Below are 6,000 nucleotides of genomic sequence, written 5' to 3'. Positions count from 1 at the left end.
CACATCCCTGAGCACAGCACTGCCAAGCAGTGTCCTTCACCTCCCAACCTGATCTCCCCCAGCTCCAGTGGCACAGCAGTGGTGTCCCCACAGCAGATTTCTGTCTGTGGTGTATTTGTTTTTGGGGGCCTGTTGAATGGCAAAGGCAAAAGGGAAGGGGATTCCTTCCTGTTCTTTCAGAGCCTGTCGCTGTGCCCTGCTCAGCTTCAAGGCAGCAGCCAACAGAGCGACTGCTTTCACCAATAATGGCTTCATTAGATTGAAAGAAGTGGACAGTGACCTCTCCCAAATGGACTTTCTGACCCCTGCTGACCTCTGGCCCCAGCTCTGACAGCCTGTAAATCTTCCCCCTCACGGCACAGCCAAGGCAGGGCAGGGCTGTGCTGTGCTGGAGCCCAGGGCTGCGCTGTGCTGGAGCCCAGGGCTGCCTGGCACTGCAGACCCCTGTGTGGGCACCACGGTGCTGCCTGGCTCCAGCCAGGTCCTGAGTCCAGCAGGATGAGGCCAAAGCAGGATGAGGTCAGTGCTTTTGTAGAGATAGGGACTGGAGTCCTTATGGTGCTGCAGACCCCATCAGGGGCTGGTCCTGGGGAGCTGAAGGGCCCTGGGAATGGTGCTGTGGCTCCAGTGCTGTCTCCCAGCACAGTCACCACCACCTCCTGCCAACTGGGAGGGCAGAAACTAGTTCAAAAGCAGCCTCCGAGCCCCTGCCAGGGCAAAGGGAGCCCTTTCCCTGCCCATCCCACAGGCACAACCCTCCTAGCTGCACATTGACATGCAGAAACCGCATCCAGCATGCCCTGAGCCAACGTTGCTCCCATCTCCCTCCCGTGGGCACAGACCCTTCCCTGCAGTCCTCACTGCCTCCCTCCCTCCCCTGCTGGCGAGAAACTGAGGGGGATCCATGGCCCGTGGGTGCCTGTGCAATGGGAATCCTTCCTGGGCTCTCCACACCAGCTCAGTGCCCTGTGCACCCCTAGAGGCCGATGCCTTCCCTCCATGGCACAGCCCCAGTGGCAAGAACGTCCCAGAGCCACCGACCCACCTCCCTCCTCCCTGTCCTTGCACGCTCACTGCTGACCTTTGGCTATGAAGCAATCGATAATGGAGGCCACGGTGCAGACCTCCCCCTCGCTGGCCCCCTGCACCCCCTGCTCGCCCCGTGCCTCTAATGAGCCCAGTCGGGACTGAGGGATGCTCCAGCACCTCCCAGCGCCGGGAACATGGGACTGGGGGTGCATCCATATACTGGATACACAGGTGTGCTCCCAGGCATGCCCCGAGCAGGCTTCTTCTTTCCAGCACCCCCAAAAACGCTCCCCCGGGGGCTGCTTTGCAGCTCTGGGGTGCCAGTAAGTGCCCCACACCTCTGGGGTGCCCATGTAGGGGATGGAATGTGGCCATCCTGCCCTTCAGCAGCTGGGCTGCCCAGGACACTGGCACTGGGGGGAGGGAAGGGTGAGGAGCACACATTGTGGGGGTGACTGCCTGGGTGGTGCCTGGTGCCAGGCTCCCCTGCAGCTTCGCTGCCTTTTGGGTAAGGCAGGAGGAGGGGAAGGGTGGGTACAGCTGGTCCTGGCCTGGAGCCATGGATCGTGCCCAAACTTGGCAGCTCCTCCTCACATCCACAGCTCCCTTGGATGAAAAGCCCTTGGGCAGAAACTGATCGATTCTCTGCAGAGCAGCGATTGATCAGGGCCTCAGCCCCATACATATTCCTGCTCCCTGATAAAGGGAAATCGATAGCTGAAAGAAATACTCCTCTGAGGCAGCAGCTCAGGAGTCTCCTCTCACCCCTAACCCCCCATGCTCCAGTTCAGACCTCGCTCCTCCTGACAGCAAACCCAGGCAGGGGGAGAGAAAATGGCTCAGGGTGGGGGGAGGTGGGTGGAGGAGAGGGAAGAGGACATGTGGGGCTAGGGCAGGAGAGAGGAGGCAGAGCCTCTCCTCCTGCAGCTGAACCTCACCTCCCAAATCATCAGCAGCTTCCTCCTCTCCCCAGTGGTCTGGCAAAGAGGACTTCTCTCCTTTTTGAGGTGCTAGAGACCCCTTCCAGCCAAAGCCCCAGGCAGGATGACCCTGGAGCAGCCACCACCGATCACCCCTACCACCACCCAACACCACCAGGTGTGGCAAACACCACCCTGCCCTCAGCCCCTTTCCCAGTGCAGAGACCTGGAAACTCATTGCAGGTGTGGCCAGAGCAGCAACCTCCAGGTGCACCAATTGCCTGGAAGGACAGTGACAGCAGGGACAACCCCCCAGATCCCTGGGACACCCCCGGGACACCCCCAGATAGTGTGAGGCTCCTTCCAGTCCCATGTCATCCTCCCCAGGGTGCTGCAGCTCAGCCTGTGCCTGTCCCCTGCTCCGTGCCTCATCCCTCCCTTTGCACACAGTGACTCAAAGCCTGGGCTCACCCCAGTGGCCCTCCAGTTCCTCCAGTGCCTGGGGAACTGCTCTGCCTCGGGGAGGACCGTCCCCAGCGCTGACTAAATCCTCCCCAGCCAGCACCGGTGGTGCTGGGGGACACAGAAGGGAGCTCCTGCTTCCCGCAGAGCTGGGGCTGGCTGGGCTGGTTTGGCACACCCCTGAACACCCTGCACCCCTGCACACCCCTGCACACCCCCTGCACACCCTGGACACCCCTGCACTCCCCTGCACACCCCTGCACACCCCCTGCACACCCTGGACACCCCTGCAAACCCCTGCACACCTCTGCACTTCCCTGCACACCCTGCACCCCTGCACTCCCCTGCACTCCCCTGTACACCCCTGCACACCCTGCACATGTGCACACACAGACACACTGCAGCCAGCCCCAGTGCTTCCAGGACCCCACATCTCTGTCCCATCATGCTGGAGGGATGCAGGGGACAGATCCTGCTCCTGTGCTGGTGCTGAGGACAGGCAGCTCGGTCCCACATGGGTGTTCAGCCACCCTTGGGCTCAGTGCTGGGTGACCCCTGGGCACCCCAACCCGAGCTGAACTGTGGCTGCTTGTGCCAGGCTGGTGGTGGCTGATGGCTCTTGGGCTGGGTCAGCAGCCGGGAGTGGTGGCCCTGGGGCAAGGCTGGCACAGCAGCAGGGCACTCGCGGGTGTTGGGGAGGAGCGGGAGGGCAGGGTGAGGCTACAGGGCGGTGCTGGCTCTGTCGTTGGGAAAGGGCTCTGTGCCCCGGGGTCAAGCGTCCTGCGGTGGCCCAGGGCTACCGTGACCCTGGCTCTGTCCCCAGGCCAGCACAAGGTCCCTGCAGAGCTCTGCAGGACCCGAGAGATCTCCCAGCACTGGGAGCCCCCCAGGAAGGTGCTGCAGTGCCGGAGGCTCCATGTGGGACCCCCACGCAGTTTATTAATGCGGGTGCGACCACAGCCCTGGGGACACCCCAGTTCCTCACCAGTGTACTGGGACCCCACCAGCTCCATGGCCCTGCCCAGCTTGGCCGATGTGGTGGCTCAGCCGGCCGGCCCTGGTGACAGCGCTGGTGACCGAGATCCCCTCCGAGGCTACCCGAGGTTACCACCACCCTCACCGAGCTGGGTGATGGGGAGGGGGCGGCCGGACAGGGACCTGCGGGGGGTCCGAAGCCACCCAGGCCGTCCGGGCTCCCTCCCGGCGCTGCTGAGTCGGAGGAAATGGAGGCGCTGGGTGCTGGGAAACCAGCCCGACCGGCTCCCCGGCTGTCAGCACATGAGGAATGCCAAACCTCCCTGCGCCAGGGCTGGGTGCTAAGGGCTGGGTGCTCGGCGAGGGCTGGGTGCTCGGAGGGTGACTCTGCCGGTCCGCCCAGCTGGGCTGCGCAGGGAGCAGCACCCCCAGAACCCGCTCGGCACGGCACGGCTCGGCACCCTGCTCGCTGCCTGCCCAGCACGGTGGGACTCTCGGCCAGCAGGTACGTGGGGGTGCAGGGTGGGGGTCCCCAAGGCACAGGGTGCTGCCTGAGCCAGCCCAGCGTGCACAGGTGCTGGCAGGGAGGTTCTGTGGTGCTGGGATCCAGAGGACATTGGTGCTCCTGTCCCGGCTGCCACTCGTGGGTGCTTGGCCCATGCCCTGTTTTGGGAGGTGCAGCACTGGCCAGGGAGGGGCCATGGAGCTGGGATGTGGGGACTTAGCCCAGCTCTGTCTCTCACTCCCCTAATTTGGGGGGGCTGCTGGAGCTGTAACCCCACTCCTGCCACCAAGGTTCATCCCCAGAGTCGCTGCAGTGAGCTGGGGCTCCTCCAACTCCGGTGGCCTCATGACCTGGGCTGGGGGAACAAGGGGGTGCTCCCCATCACCTTTGTCCCCCTTCGTGCAGGGCACATGGCTGCTGTGCCACGGGGGGGAGACAGGAGCAGCAAGGGGGAGATGGCAGTTCCCTGCCCCCATCATGAACCCCAGCTGGCACGGCTGCAGCCATCCAAGCCTAACCCGGGACGTTCCTGGAGGTGTCAGGTCGGCTCCCAGCCCGCGGCGCTGGGGCTCAGCCCGGTGTGGCCAGAGGCTGAGATTAATCCCTGGTCACCAGCTCAAAGGCAGCCGCAGCAGCTGCCCTCGGTCCCTTTGTCCCTTCTGAATGTTAAGTGACACTTTGTGCCTTGGGTGCCGGCAGGTCCGGGCTGGATGCTGGGAGACCCTTTGGGCTGCTGGGAAGCTGATCTGAGCAGGTTGGCTTGGCCTGGCCAGGGGGAAATAATGATCTGTGCTGGGTGCTCCAGTGTGGCAATACCACAGGGATCCAGGGCACCATGTCCTGGAGGGCAGGGGTGGCTGGCAGGAGCAGCCAGGAGGTCTTGTCCTTGTATCCTCCTGTCCTCATGTCCTTGACTCAGCAGGAAATATTGTTAGCAAAAAGTGAGGTGGTAGGGCAGAGCAGGGCTCTTGGATGACCTCCTTTCCCAAGGTCAGTAGGGCACTGGGCAGCTCAGGGTGGCACTGGGTGTTGGATCCAGCTGCAGGGGTGGGATGGGATGGGATGGGATGGGAAAGGCAGACCTGGAGATCTTTGGAAATTCAGCTCTGGGCAAGAGGCAGCTGTGATGCTGAGTCAGCAGCTTCTGCCTCCTCCCCCCAGCACCTCAGAGCTGGCGACTCTGTCCTGATGCCACCCCAGGGCCAGGGCCAGGGGCATGGCATGGCTGGGCACCACCAGCAAGTGCTTGAGAAACCAGAGCTGAAGCACGCCTGGGGTGCAGCCATCTCCAGCAGGATGGCAACATCACAGGGCAGAGAGGGTCATGTCCCTGTGCAAACCACACTGCCCTGGCACTGCCATCCTGACCCTGCTCTTGCTCATGTTCCCTGACACCCATCTTGCCCCAGCACATCTCTGTGAACCTATCCCTCTTCCCCTGTCACCCTGAGGATCCAGCTGTGGCTGTGTCCATGCAGATGTGTGGCCCCACCCAGGCTGGTCGCAGCCTCGAGCAGTGCTGGCTGCCCCAGACGAGGTCTCATCACCTCCTAGAAAATGACACCAACTCTTCTTATCTCTACTGGAAAGACCTGCTGGGCTGGGGAGAGCAAGACATGGAGGGTGCGTGGCAGGCTGGCAGAAGGGGCAGGCAGCTGCCCTGCACCCAGAGCTTCCCTGCCTGCCCCTGGCCTCTCCCACACCACTTAGGGGCAGGTAGAGCCCAACCTGTGCCTATTGGAGGGCCCTCTCCCAAGGTGTCCCCTGGAGAAACCAGCCCTGAGGGTTGTGCAGGGAGATGTCCTCATCCCTGCCTGGGATACCCCAAGCTCAATCTGTCCTCAGGCTGAGCCCCAAGCCCTGTCCCTGATGCTGTCCCTGTAGCCTGGAGGTGACACCAAACATCTCCTAATTGGGACATGCTGAGATGCTGGGACGCATCCGGCTCCCTCCCCAGCACCTGCTGTGTCAGCTGCTTCCTGAACCCCAACCCAGCAATAAAAAACCCTTCTGGGTCAGGGACGCTGCCACAGCACAGTGACACCTCCCCCAGCATTCCCCCAAGCTGAGGCAGCTCGGATGTCCCTGTCCCCTGTCCTGACCCTGGAG

Source organism: Indicator indicator, chromosome 33, assembly GCF_027791375.1.
Source record: "Indicator indicator isolate 239-I01 chromosome 33, UM_Iind_1.1, whole genome shotgun sequence".
Lineage (NCBI taxonomy): Eukaryota > Metazoa > Chordata > Aves > Piciformes > Indicatoridae > Indicator > Indicator indicator.
The sequence above is the reverse complement of the archived record's forward strand: the minus strand, read 5'-3'. Positions refer to the sequence as shown.